The sequence below is a fragment of the Lithobates pipiens genome, unplaced genomic scaffold, assembly GCF_037356315.1.
Source record: "Lithobates pipiens isolate NorthernLeopardFrog02 unplaced genomic scaffold, aLitPip1_a1.2 Scaffold_23, whole genome shotgun sequence".
Lineage (NCBI taxonomy): Eukaryota > Metazoa > Chordata > Amphibia > Anura > Ranidae > Lithobates > Lithobates pipiens.
Window position 1 is genome coordinate 49,317,847 of NW_027507785.1, and position 14,911 is coordinate 49,332,757.

The 14,911-nt window shown below is 48.8% G+C and overlaps 1 protein-coding gene across 1 annotated transcript in view; it reads right to left on the minus strand.

The window, feature by feature from the left end:
- The window catches only part of ATP2B2 (ATPase plasma membrane Ca2+ transporting 2), a gene marked incomplete in the record, with an annotated part of 240,335 nt that extends 231,029 nt beyond the window's left edge, over positions 1 to 9,306 (minus strand). The window contains 1 exon segment of the mRNA XM_077451567.1: positions 9,212 to 9,306.
- Between the last annotated feature and the right edge of the window lie 5,605 nt (positions 9,307 to 14,911).

The following is a 14,911-nucleotide window of genomic DNA, read 5'->3' on the forward strand; positions in this document are numbered from 1 at the left end:
GAGGGATGGGTGGGGAGAGGAGAGAGAGAGAGGAGGGATACGGAGATGAGAGAGAGAGAAGAGGGATGGGAATACGAGAGAGAGGAGAGGAGGGATGGGGAGACAAGAGAGAGAGAGGAGAGGAAGGATGGGAAGACAAGAGAGAGAGAGGAGAGGAAGGATGGGGAGACAAGAGAGAGAGGAGAGGAAGGGTGGGGAAACGAGAGAGAGAGGAGGGATGGGGAGACGAGAGAGAGAGAGGAGGGATGGGGAGACGAGAGAGAGAGAGAGGAGAGGAAGGATGGGGAGACGAGAGAGAGGAGAAAGGAGGGATGGGGGAAATGAGAGTGAGAGGAGGGATGGGTGGGGAGAGGAGAGAGAGAGGAGGGATAGGGAGACGAGAGAGAGAGAAGAGGGGTGGGGAGACAAGAGAGAGAGGAGAGGAGGGATGGGGAGACGAGAAAGAGGAGAGGAGGGATGGGGAGATGAGAGAGGAGAGGAAGGATAGGGAGATGAGAGAGAGAGTAGAGGAGGGATGGGTGGGGAGAGGAGAGAGAGAGAGAGGAGGGATACGGAGATGAGAGAGAGAGAAGAGGGATGGGAATACGAGAGAGAGGAGAGGAGGGATGGGGAGACAAGAGAGATAGGAGAGGAGGGATGGGGAGATGAGAGGGAGAGAGAGAGAGAGGAGGGATGGGGAAACGAGAGAGAGGAGAGGAGGGATGGGGAGACAAGAGAGAGAGGAGGGGTGGGGAGAAGGGAGACAGGAGAGGAGGGATGGGGAGACGAAAAAGAGGAGAGGATGGATGGGGAAAGGAGAGAGAGAGAGGAGAGAAGGGATGGGGAGACAAGAGAGAGGAGAGGAGGGATGGGGAGATGAGAGAGAGGCAAGGAGAGGAGGGGTGGGGAGGCAAGAGAGGAGGGATGGAGAGACGAAAGAGAGGAGAGGAGGGATGGGGAGATGAGAGAGAGGAGAGGAGGGGATGGGGAGACAAGAGAGAGAGGAGAGGAGGGATGGGGGAGACAAGAGATGGGGAGAGGAGGGATGGGGAGACGAGAAAGAGGAGAGGAGGGTTGGTGTGATGAGAGAGAGAAGAGGAGAGATGGGGAGACTAGAGAGAGTGAGGAAAGGAGGGATGGGGAGAGAAGGACAGAGAGTTAGGAAAAGAGGGATAGAGAGAAAGAAAAAGTAGAAAAAGAGGAATTGGAATAGAAGAAAAAAAGGTGCAAAAGAGGGACAAGAGAGAGAGAGAATGGGGGAGAGCAGCGATGGAGAGAGAAGGAAAGTGATAGAGGAAAAAAGAGAAGAGAGCGGGGAAAAGAAGGATGGGAAGAGAAGGAAAATATGAGGGAGAAGGGAGAGGAGGAGAGAAGTAGGTGAGAAAAAAGGAGGAGAAGAGGGAGTAAGGAAATGAGGCATTTGGAAAGTAAGCGAATGAGGAAAAGACGGGTAAGAAGCAAACAAAAGGGAGGGAGGAAAGGAGCGATGGAAGGGGGAGAAAGGGAAAGAGATTGAGGAAAGGAAAATGAAAAGAGGGTGAGAGAAGAAAGAGAGTGAAGAAGAGATGGATGGGGAGAGAAAGAAGGAGAACGAGGAAGGAGGAACGAGGAGAAAGAGGGGTTGGTGGGGAAAAGGGCGAGTCTATTAGTGAAATGTTTTCAGACTAGGATAGGAGGGAAAGCTGATTTCACTATGTAGGTGAACGGAAAAAAATACATTTTTAAGCTGGTCCTTCCACCTAAAGAAGGGACAACCAGGAAGGATATTTGGTTCCATCAATGGGACAGTCCTTCAAAATGAGGGACAGCCGGGTGCAGTGCCTCAGGACCAGGCCTGACTCTACATGACCTCTAGGTGGCGCTCCTGATGTATACAGATCATCTATTACAGTCACCAACAGAGAGATCCCAAGATGACCTGATGGTCTTGGAGAAATACAGCACAACATGGGCACTGCCCATCGCTGAAGAGAAGATCATTGTCACTGTTGGGGTTACTCGGTGCTACACCTTCCCCAAGTCCTTCAAAGCCCACCAAGCAGAACATCATCAGCCCAAACCCTTACCACCATAAGACCGCCTTGAATCATAATAAGACTTGGAATAAACCCGGTGCCACCCACCCTGTCAAGATGAGCCTCACAGTAGACAAAATCAATGAAACAATACCATTACACAGCATAAAAAAAACCACAGCAAAAACAAAGATAAATGAAGAATAAGGAGAGCATGGGCGGAGTAAGTTGTAGTAACAGCTCCACCTTCTATTAGGCTTTTGCAATGAGTTAGCATGTATTGGGTCTGATATACTAAAGAGTGAATGAACTGAAAGAAAACAACTGAACCTACGAAGATTGATATGAATGATATTGATACGAAGAAGTATAACTAAAGGCCTGTGCAGTGAAAGAAAGGAATAAAGAATTCATACTGCATACTAAATACCATCATCACAATATACTTCACTGTAGTGGCCCTTTAAGGGAAGGTAGATTTACGGGGTTAGGTCTAACGTTTGCGGGGTTAATCGGAATGTTGAGGTTATAGAGAAGCTTAGTGTAAAGTTTATGGGGGGGGGGAGTTAATGTTAGGGTTTAATGAAGGGTTAGTGTTATAGTTAAAGGGTGGGTTAGTATGAAGAGTAGGGTTACATAAAGGGTTAGGATTAAAGGAAAGGTTAGTGTTGGGGTACAGAAAGGGTTAGTATGAAGGCTACAGGAGGGTAGGCATGAAGTTTAGGATTTACAGGGTGGCTTAGTGTAAGGGTCACAGGGGGAGGGAACATTTGTTTTAGGATTGGAGGGGGTTTACTGTAAAGGGTTGCATGGAGGATAGGTTTAAGGACTGCAGAAGAGGCTTATGCCCAAGGTTGTTGGGCAGGTTACTGTGAAGTTTCCAGTTGGTGTAAGAGTTACAGGGAAGGTCAGTGTTAGGGTTACAGGGAAGGTCAGTGTTAGGGTTACAGGGAAGGTCAGTGTTAGGGTTACAGGGAAGGTCAGTGTTAGGGTTACAGGGAAGGTCAGTGTTAGAGTTACAGGGAAGGTCAGTGTCAGCCCTTGTACACACGGTCGGAGATTCCGATGGAATGTGTCCGATCGGACCGTTTTGTCGGATATTCCGACTGTGTGTGGTCTGCATCGGACTGTTTCTGTCGGAGTATCCGACGGACCAAGTTTTCCAACTTGTTGGTAAAATTTTCAGACAAAATGCTCCGATCGGACATACTCCGATCATGTGTAGAGAATTCCGATCAGACAAAGTGCCACGCATGCTCAGATCAAATTCCTACACCAAAGCTATTGGCTACTAGCCTGAACGTAGTCCCATCGTAACGAAATAACGTCTTCACGTCGGATTTTCCGACAACTTTGTCCGACTGTGTGTATACAACAGTTTCGGACAAAATCCGACGGACAAAATCCGACAGATTTGGTTGTCGGAATCTCCGACCGTGTGTACAAGGGCTTAGGGTTACAGGGAAGGACAGTGGGAATATTAGTGTTACGGACGCAGGTAGGGTTGGTGTCAATTTAAGGATTACAGGAGGGTTATTGAGAGGCTTAAAGGTATGGCCAGTGTGAGAGTTATAGGGCGGTTTAGTGTTAGGGTTACAGGTAGGGTTAGTGTAAGCCCTTGTACACACGGTCGGAGAATCCGTCGGAATGTGTCCTATCGGACCGCGTTGTCGGATAATCCGACTGTGTGTGGTCTGCATCGGACTGATTCCGTCGGAATATCCGTCGGACCCAATTTTCCAACTTGTTGGAAATATTTCCCGACCAACTGGTTCGATCGGACATACTCCGATCATGTGTAGAGAATTCCGATCGGACCAAGTGCCACGCATGCTCAGATCAAATTCCTACATCAAAGCTATTGGCTACTAGCCTGAACGTAGTCCCATCGTAACGAAATTACGTCATCACGTTCTGAAAGATCGGATTTTTCGACAACTTAGTCCGACCGTGTGTATGCAACAGTTTCGGACAAAATCCGATGGACAAAATCCGACAGATTTAGTTGTCGAAATCTCCGACCGTGTGTACAGGGGCTAAGGGTTTTAGTCAGTGTAATACCGCGTACACACGATCAAACAATCCGGCGGACTTGGTCTTGAGGCATGGTCTTGACCCATTCACCTGTGAAAAAAAAGTGTAAAAATAAAACACAACACATGTTTTTAAAATGATTTATTGCACAGCTGCGGTGGTCTTCTTCCGTCATGGGGGTCTTCTCGCCAGACTCCTCCGCTATCTTCTGCTCTTTTACTAGCTCTTTCACTAGCGGAGGAGCCCGGCTTTCTTCTTCATCGCCGCCGCAGTCCAGGGGTCTTCTTCCGACTTCGGGGACTTCCGACTTGCCCCCCTCTTCGGTTCTTCTTGCCGGGCCTCCGCTCCTTCCTCTAGCTCTTTTACTAGCGGTGGCCCGGTCTTCTGTCGTCGTCGCCTTCTTCTGTTCTTCTCTTCTTCTTCCTTGAGATGTCTCTGTCTCTGGCCGTAATGACAGGGACGTGTTGTGCGGCGACTTGTATAGGGACAATGGGCGGGGTCACCGGGTGGTGGCCCCGCCCATTATGATGTCACAGTCCCAGAGGACTTCCTTCGCTAGTCCCGGCTACCTGGAGCCGCGTTCAAAATGAACGGACTTTCCTCCGTGTGTGGGCAAGTCCGTTCATTTCAAAAGTACGGCGGACTCCCGCCATAGTCCGCCGGAAAAGTCCCGTTGTGTGTGGGCAGGTCTGCTCGTTCGGTTTGTCCGCCAGACTAAGTCCGCCGGATAGTCTGATCGTGTGTACGCAACATAAGTCTCAGTTCACCCTGCCGTGACTTGGGAGACCCCAAGTCATGTGACATGTGAAATACCATGTTAGTCAATGAGAGCCATCCTAATTAGCACTTCTGAAGTCACTCCGACTTTAGAAAAAGTTTGCGTACTACTTCAAGGCGACTTCTATCCAACTTGTGCCTCAAAGTAGTACCCAAGTCACCTGGAAGTCTCCTGGCAAAGTCTCACTGTAAGTCGCGTGACTTTCAGGCCGTGGCAGTATAAACCGAGCCTTAGGGTTACAGGTAGGTTTAGCATGGGGGTTATAGGGAGGGTCAGTTTTAGAGTTACAGGTAGGGTTGGTGTCAGGGTCATATGTTAATTCAGTGTTAGGGTTAGCCCCTGTACACACGGTCGGAGATTTCCACAACCAAATCCGTCGGATTCTGCCCGTCGGATTTTGTCCGTCGAATCTTGTCCGAAACTGTTGCATACACACGGTCGGACGAAGTTGTCGGAAAATCCGACGTGATGACGTAATTTCGTTACGATGGGACTACGTTCAGGCTTGTAGCCAATAGCTTTGATGTAGGAATTTGATCTGAGCATGCGTGGCACTTGGTCCGATCAAAATCCTCTACACATGATCGGATTAGGTCCGACCGGCCCAGTTGGTCGGGAAATATTTCCAACATGTTGGAAAATTGGGTCCGACGGAGATTCGGACGGAATCAGAATACCACACACAGTCGGATTATCCGACGACACGGTTCGATAGGACACAATCCGACGGATTCTCCGACCGTGTGTACAAGGCTTTACAGGTAGGGTTATACAGTAGATTCAATGTTAGGGTTTCAGATGGGGTGAATGTGAGGGTTATAGGAAGAGTTAGTGTTAGGGTTTCAGATGGGGTGAATGTGAGGGTTATAGGGAGAGTCAGTGTTAGGGTTATATGTAGGGTCCATGCGACAGTTATAGGGAGAGTCAGAGTTAGGGTTATATGTAGGGTCAATGTGAAAGTTATAGGAAGAGTCAGTGTTAGGGTTACAGGTATCGTTAGTGTGAGGGTTATAGGGAGATTCAGTGTTAAGGTTATAGGTTGGGTTAGCGTAATGTGTTTTAGGGAGATTCAGTGTTATAGTAAGGTCAGTGTGAGTAGGGGCAGCCTTAGATTTGAGCATTGTTCTCTAAGCCTAAAAATAACAGCATTGTTCTCAATGTCATCAAGATGGTCATAGAGTTTAAAAGGTAATTGTATCCAAACATCTAATCTCCAAAATGAAACACAAGAATTGTATTACCTGCCAAAAGAATAGTACACCAACACACATAGTCTTGTGATCAGCCATCCCTAGTGTGATAGACTGGCTGCAAACTGTGTGCCACTGCCCCATCTCCTGCCTGCACACTGCTCTTCCTCCTGCCTCCACACTGCCCCACCTCCTGCCTGCATGGTGCCCCACCTCCTGCCTGCATGGTGCCCCACCTCCTGCCTGCACACTGCCCCACCTCCTGCCTGCACACTGCCCCACCTCCTGCCTGCACACTGCCCCACCTCCTGTCTGCACACTGCCCTACCTCCTGCCTGCACACTGCCCCACCTCCTGCCTGCATAGTGCCCCCTCCTGCCTGCACAGTGCCCCACCTCCTGCCTGCACAGTGCCCCACCTCCTGCCTGCACACTGCCCCACCTCCTGCCTGCACACTGCCCCATCACCTGTCTGCACACTGCCCCATCACCTGTCTGCACACTGCCCCACCTCCTGCCTGCATAGTGCCCCCTCCTGCCTGCACAGTGCCCCACCTCCTGCCTGCACGGTGCCCCACCTCCTGCCTGCACGGTGCCCCACCTCCTGCCTGCACGGTGCCCCACCTCCTGCCTGCACACTGCCCCACCTCCTGCCTGCACACTGCCCTACCTCCTGCCTGCACACTGCCCCACCTCCTGTCTGCACAATGTCCCATCACCTGTCTGCACACTGCCCTATCTCCTGCCTGCACAGTGCCCCACCTCCTGCCTGCACGGTGCCCCACCTCCTGCCTGCACGGTGCCCCACCTCCTGCCTGCACACTGCCCTTCCTCCTGCCTGCACACTGCCCTTCCTCCTGCCTGCACACTGCTCTTCATCCTGCCTGCACACTGCCACATCTCCTCTCTGCACAATGTCCCATCTCCTGTCTGCACACTGCCCTACCTCCTGTCTGCACACTGCCCCGTTTCCTGCCTGCCCACTGCCCGACTCCTGCCTGCACACTGCCCCATCTCACGCCTGCACACAGTTCCCTCCTGCCTGCACACTGCCCCACCTCCTGTCTTCACACTGCCCCATCTCCCGACTGCACACTGCACCACCTCCCGACTGCACACTGCCCCACCTCCCGACTGCACACTGCCCCACCTCCCGCCTGCACACTGTCCCACCTCCTGCCCGCACACTGCCCCACCTCCTGCCTGCACACTGCCCCATCCCCTGCCTGCACACTGCCCCAACTCCTGCCTGAACAAAGCCCCACCACCTACCTGCACACTGCCTCATCTGCTGCCTGAACACTGCCCCCCCTCCTGCCTGCACACAGCTCCCTCTCCTGCCTGCACACTGCCCCACCTCCTGCCTAAACACTACCCCAACTCCTGCCTACACACTGCCCCACCTCCTGCCTGAACACTGCCCCACCTCCTGTCTTCACAATGCTCCATCTCCTGTCTGCACACTGCCCCATCTCCTGTCTGCACACTGCCCCATCTCCTGTCTGCACACTGCCCCACCTCCCAACTGAACTCTGCCACACCTTCTCGCCTGCACACTGCCCCACTTCCTGTCTGCACACTGCCCCAACTCCTGCCTGCACACTGCCCCATCTCCTGCCTGCACACCGCCCTGTGTTCTGCCTGCACACCGCCCTGTGTTCTGCCTGCACACCGCCCTGTGTTCTGCCTGCACACCGCCCTGTGTTCTGCCTGCACACTGCCCTATCTCCTGCCTGCACTCTGCCCCATCTTTTGCCTGCACAAAGCCACACCTCCTGCCTGCACACTGCCTTATCTGCTGCCTGCACACTGCCCCATCTTCTGCCTGCACACTGACCGGTCTCCTGCCTGCATACTGCCCCACCTCCTGCCTGCATACAGCCACCCCCACCTGCACACTGCTCTATCTCCTGCCTGCACAAAGCCCCATCTACTGCCTGCACACTACCCTGCCTCCTACCTGCACACTGCCCCACCTCCTGCCTGCACACTGCCTTATCTGCTGCCTGCACACTGCCCCATCTTCTGCCTGCACACTGACCGGTCTCCTGCCTGCATACTGCCCCACCTCCTGCCTGCATACAGCCACCCCCGCCTGCACACTGCTCCATCTCCTGCCTGCACAAAGCCCCATCTACTGCCTGCACACTACCCTGCCTCCTACCTGCACACTGCCCCACCTCCTGCCTGAACAATGCACCACCTCCTGCCTGAACACTGCACCACCTCCTGTCTGCACACTACCCCGCCTCCTGTCTGCATGCTACACCACTTCCTGCACACTGCCTTGTCTCCTGTCTGCACACTGCCCCAACTCCTCCCTGCACAAAGCCCCACCTCCTGCCTGCACACTGCCTCATCTCCTACCTGCACACTGCTCTGTCTCTTGCCTGCACACTGCCCCACCTCCTGCCTGCACACTGCCTCATCTCCTACCTGCACACTGCTCTGTCTCTTGCCTGCACACTGCCCCACCTCCTGCCTGCACACTGCCTCATCTCCTACCTGCACACTGCTCTGTCTCTTGCCTGCACACTGCCCCACCTCCTGCCTGCACTTTGTAATATTATTAAGAATCAGCACATTAGTGAGGCAACTCACATCTCTTAGCCCTTGTACATTCCGACTTTGTGTGGTCTGCATCGGACTGTTTCCATCGGAATATCCGTCGGACCAACTTTTCCAACTTGCCGGAAATATTTTCAGACAAAATGCTCCGATCGGACATACTACCGATCATGTGTAGAGAATTCCGATCGGACAAAGTGCCACGCATGCTCAGATCAAATTCCTACATCAAAGCTATTGGCTACTAGCCTGAACGTAGTCCCGTCGTAACGAAATAACGTCATCACGTCGGATTTTCCGACAACTTCGTCCGACCGTGTGTATACAACAGTTTCGGACAAAATCCGTCGGACAAAAGCCGACGGATTTGGTTGTCGGAATCTCCGACCGTGTGTACAAGGGCTAAGCCTCTTGATACCTGAAAACCTTCCCCACCTTACAAAGCAGCCAACACACTGCAAGCCTAAATTCAGCTGTATGTAAGTGCACCTAACCCTAATCAAAATCCTCCAGCAAATGCCATCTCCAGCCTTAAAATAGATACACGATGAACTAGAGAAAATAGTTCTGACCCCAGCACAGACTGGCTGTGTTGGGACCAGAGATGGTCTCTTTGTGTCACACTCACCTCGTTGTACCTGATGGGACGGGGACAGACCCGGACACGGAGACACCAGGCGCAGTACTGTCAGGGAGATCTGCACCGACTAATTTTAACTTGGGTGGATGTCTCTGAGGAAACACACATGGGACCTGGTCCAAAATTCGGCAACTTGGCACAGACTGAAAGAAATTAAATTTATGTTTGTTGATCTTGAATGTTTGCAGAAAGCCATTTCTAGAGTGCTGGGGATATTTCACAAGACGGTCGGACAATGCCATGCTGTGCCACTGCCAATCTGTTACTAATCACAAAGAGATACATGTATCAGGTACAATGGACGCCACTGTTCCGTGCCAATCATTTTTATCGAGAAGCTTCACAAACAATTAAAGTAAATACACAGAGGTTCAATATAAAGAAGCCGTACCTGTAGTAATGATTCAGGTTACACAATGCATTCCGTAAACGCATTAGAACCCAAACCATGGACAAGAGGGGGACAAGACAGGGTCGGTATTTCCTGGTGATCAATGTGATTCCATATATTAAGCTAGAAGGGGTCAGGTGGGTACCCAGCAGGGTTGGGGGTTTTCAGGATGGCATCCTTCATGGAAGAAAGCTTTGGGTAGATGCACCAGCCACCTCTTCCATCCCCGACTCATATACATGGAAAGTCCCTAGGATAATGGGCAGTCTGACCATGGAGGATAAAATTGTGACAACACACCCCAAATGATATGACTCCAACATTAGAAGAATAGAAGATACAAGACTCAAGGCTAATATGGCATCTCTACTAACTCTACACGTAGTATCTACTGCATGTACCCTATATCTCTAGTATAATCTACTTCTTGTACCCCCCATCTTACATATGATCTACTTCTTGTACCCTACACCTCGTGTCTGATCTGCTCCTTGTACACCACACATAACAAATGATCTACTCCTTGTACCCTACACCTCATGTATGATCTACTGCTTGTACCCTACATATCACGTATGATCTACTCCTTGTACCCTACACCTCTCTGTGATTACTATTAAGGTAACTCTACAGTAACGAGATCTAAGAGGTCACCTTCCATCTGTGTACAACTACATACCTGTTGGGCCTACCAGTTCATGTACAATCCAATTCTTGTACCCTACATCTGGCAAGTATAATCTACACCTTGTATCCTACAACTCACATATGATTTACTCCTTTTACTCTACACCTCCCTAATGAGCTACCCCTTGTACCCTATACTTCATGTATGATCTACTCTTTGTAGTGTATACCTCATCTATGATCTACTCCTTGCACCCCACACCTCACGTTAAATGTACACCTTGTATCCGACATCTCACATATGATCTACTTATTCTACTCTTGACCTCACATATGATCTACTCTTTCTACGCTTCACCTCCCGTGTGCTCTACCTTGTGTATCCTACACCTCATGTATTATTTAATCCATATACCCTACACCTCATGTATGATCTACTCCATTTACCCTGCACCTCACATATGATCTACTACTTGTATCCTACTACTGATGTATGATCTACTGCCTATATTCTACACATCACATATAATCTCGGTGTACCCTACTTATGACACATGATCTACTTCTACTCTACACCTCACGTATGATCCACTTCTTGTAGATACACCTTGTGTATGATCTGCTCATTGTACTGTACACCTCATAAATTACCTACTCTTTGTATTCTACATCTCATGTGTTATCTATTCTCTATATTTTATACCTCAGATATGATCTACTCCGTGTATCCCACACATGACAAATGATCTACTCCTTCTACTCTACACCTCACGTTGAGGAACCAGAGACAGACCAATATTGGACATCACTGGGAGCATTCTACTTTTATGTCCATGCTATACATCCTAATACATGAAATGGAGAGGAACTAGATACATGCCAATATGGGACATCACTGGGGGGAAGGTCACAGCTGTTCCTCTCATTGATAACTGACACTGACAAGGAGCTCTCCATGGTGCTGGTCTATATAAAGGGTGCCCAGCCTACCGCACACAATTTATATCCAGCATACTGTGTCCACTATATTCCAGCACAATATGACTGACATATAATATCCAGCATGCTACTATTAGTATATTATGTCCAGTCCATCATGACTGGCATATTACATCCAGTATATTGAGATCAGTAAACTTTACTCACACATTATGACCAAAATATTAAAACCAGTGTGTGACCAGCACATTATAACTATTATGTAACCAGCACATTATCACCAGTATGTGACCAGCATGTGACCAGCACATTATTAGCAGTATGTGACCAGCACAATATTACAAGTATATGATCAGCACATTATTACCAGTATGTGACCAGCACATTATTACCAGTATATGACCAGCACATTAGAACCAGTAAGTGACCAGCATATTATTGCTAGTATATGACCAGCACATTATAACCAGTATATGACCAGCACATTATAACCAGTATATGACCAGCACATTATAACTAGCATGTGACCAGTACATCATTACTCATATATTATCAAGACATTATAACCAGCATGTGGCCTGCTTATTATGGCCGGTATTTGACTGGTACCGGTATAACCCATATGTGACCAGTATGCAGTATGATGAGTCAATTTTAACAAGTATGTGAGCAAAACACATTATAACCAGTTTATGACCAGTACAGTATAACCAGTATGTGGCCAGCATATTATAATCAGTATTTGATCAGCACATTATAACCAGTATGCGCCCAACACATTATTACCACATTATAACCAGTATGTGACCAGCACATTATAACCAGTATGCGCCCAACACATTATTACCACATTATAACTAGTATGTGACCAGCACATTATTACCAGTATATGACCAGCACATTATAACCAGTAAGTGACCAGCAAATTATTACCAGTTTGTGACCAGCACATTATAACCAGTATGCGCCCAACACATTATTACCACATTATAACCAGTATGTGACCAGCACATTATAACCAGTATGTGCCCAACACATTATTACCACATTATAACCAGTATGTGACCAGCACATTATTACCAGTATATGACTAGCACATTATAACCAGTAAGTGACCAGCATATCATTACTAGTATATGAGCAACAAATTATAACCAGTAAGTGACCAGCACATTATTACCAGTATGTGACCAGCATATTATAACCAGTATATGACCAGCACGTTATAACTAGCATGTGACCAGTTCATCATGACCCATATATAATCAACACATTATAACCAGCATGCGGCCTGCTTATTATGGCCGGTATTTGACCGGTACCGGTATAACCCATATGTGACCAGTATGCAGTATGATGAGTAAATTTTAACAAGTATGTGAGCAACACATTATAACCAGTATGTGACCAGCACATTATAACCAGTATGTGACCAGCACATTATAACCAGTATGTGACCAGCACATTGTGACCAGTATTAGACCAGTACATTATGACCTGTATGTAGTTTGCAGATTGAGACCTGTATATGACCAGTATAGTATACTTAGCATATTATGTAACAAGTACATTATAGCCAGCACACTATGACCAGTATGGAGTCTGCACATTGAGACCAGTATAATCTACCCAGCACATTGAGACCAGTATAATATACCCAGCACATTGAGACCAGTATAATATACCCAGCACATTGACACCAGCATATAAGCATAATATAATGTCCAGCACTGTCCTATGGGAGGTTGTGACCATAGACCTCTCCTGTGTCCTTGGATTACAACTGTTTGCCTGTGTTACCAGAGCTACTCTGGACTTCACGGCGAAGGATGATGTCTATGAGGATGATTGCATGTAACTTTGTGTTCTGAACTGTTTTGCTGAAGTAGGGATTCTCAGCTAGACTCTCTGTTGTCTCATAGAGACTAAGCTGTGCAGCCCGTCACCCTAGTTCAGTCACAGAAACATTGATGTGAAGAGTCCATGTTTATGCAGCTTTCATATTTGGTTTTGTATTATTCTGCAGTGTCTACATGCTCTTTGTTATCCTCAACCTGTTTTGCATTATTAATTGTAACTTTGCACCTGTTTAGTAAACTCATCTCATCATTTGGATGATTCTCCTTTCTCTGTAATGCTCAGCTGAACCTACATTCCATAGACAAATTACCTCCTTCTACTTGTTGATGGACTTTTCCTAACATTATTCTCACTTTATGGCTCAGAATATCAATGCAGATGTGTGCTGATACTATAAATGAACGCTAATATAAATATGGCCCCCTTATGATTTAGTTCATTTACATTAGTTCTAGGATAGGATACCATATCCATCGGCCTTTCCTAAGCTCCTAGGACATTGGTGCTGGGATCTCACCTCCATCTGCCTCTCCTGAGCTCCTAGGACATTCGGGCTTTGATCTCACCTACACATGAGTTTTCTGAGCTCCTAGGAAATCAGTGCTCGGATCCCACATCCATCTGCTCTCCTGAGCTCCTAGGCCATTAGTACTTGGATCTCACCTCCATGTGCCTTTCTTGATGTCCTAGGGCATTGGTGCTGGACTCCCACCCCCATCTGCCTTTCCTGAGCTCCTAGGACATTAGTGCTTGGATCTCACCTCCATCTGCCTCTCCTGACCTCCTAGGACATTGGTGCAGGAATCTCACCTCCATCTGAATTTCCTGAGCCCCTAGGATATCAGTGCTTGGATCCCATATCCATCTGCTCACCTGAGTTCCTGGGACATTGGTGCTGGCAACCCACCTCCGTCTACCTAGGACATTAGTGCTCAGATCCCACATCCATCTGCCTCTCCTAAGCTCCAGGAACATCGGTGCTAGGATCTCACCTCCATCTGCCTCTCCTGAGCTTCTATGACATTAGTGTTTTGATCTCACCTCCATCTGCCTCTCCTGAGCTCCTAGGACATTCGTGCTTTGATCTCACCTACATATGAGTTTTCTGAGCTCCTAGGAAATCAGTGCTCGGATCCCACATCCATCTGCTCTCCTGAGCTCCTAGGCCAATAGTACTTGGATCTCACATCCATGTGCCTTTCTTGATGTCCTAGGGCATTGGTGCTGGACTCCCACCCCCATCTGCCTTTCCTGAGCTCCTAGGACATTAGTGCTTGGATCTCACCTCCATCTGCCTCTCCTGAGCTCCTAGGACATTGGTGCTGGGATCTCACCCCCATCTGAATTTCCTGAGCCCCTAGGATATCAGTGCTTGGATCCCATATCCATCTTCTCACCTGAGTTCCTGGGACATTGGTGCTGGCAACCCACCTCCGTCTGCCTAGGAAATTAGTGCTCGGATCCCACATCCGTCTGCCTCTCCTAAGCTCCAGGAACATTGGTGCGAGGATCTCACCTCCATCTGCCTCTCCTGAGCTTCTATGACATTAGTGTTTTGATCTCACCTCCATCTGCCTCTCCTAAGCTCCAGGAACATCGGTGCTTTGATCCCACCTCCATCTGCCTCTCCTGAGCTCCTAAAACATTGGTGCTGGGATCTCACCTCCATCTGAATTTTCTGAGCTCCTAGGAATTCAATGCTCGGATCCCACATCCATCTGCTCTCCTGAGCTCCTAGGACATTAGTGCTGGACTCCCACCTCCATCTGCCTTTCCTGAGCTCCTAGGACATTAGTGCTTGGATCTCACCTCCATCTGCCTCTCCTGAGCTCCTAGGACATTGGTGTTGGGGGATCTCACCTCCATCTGAATTTTCTGAGCTCCTAGGAAT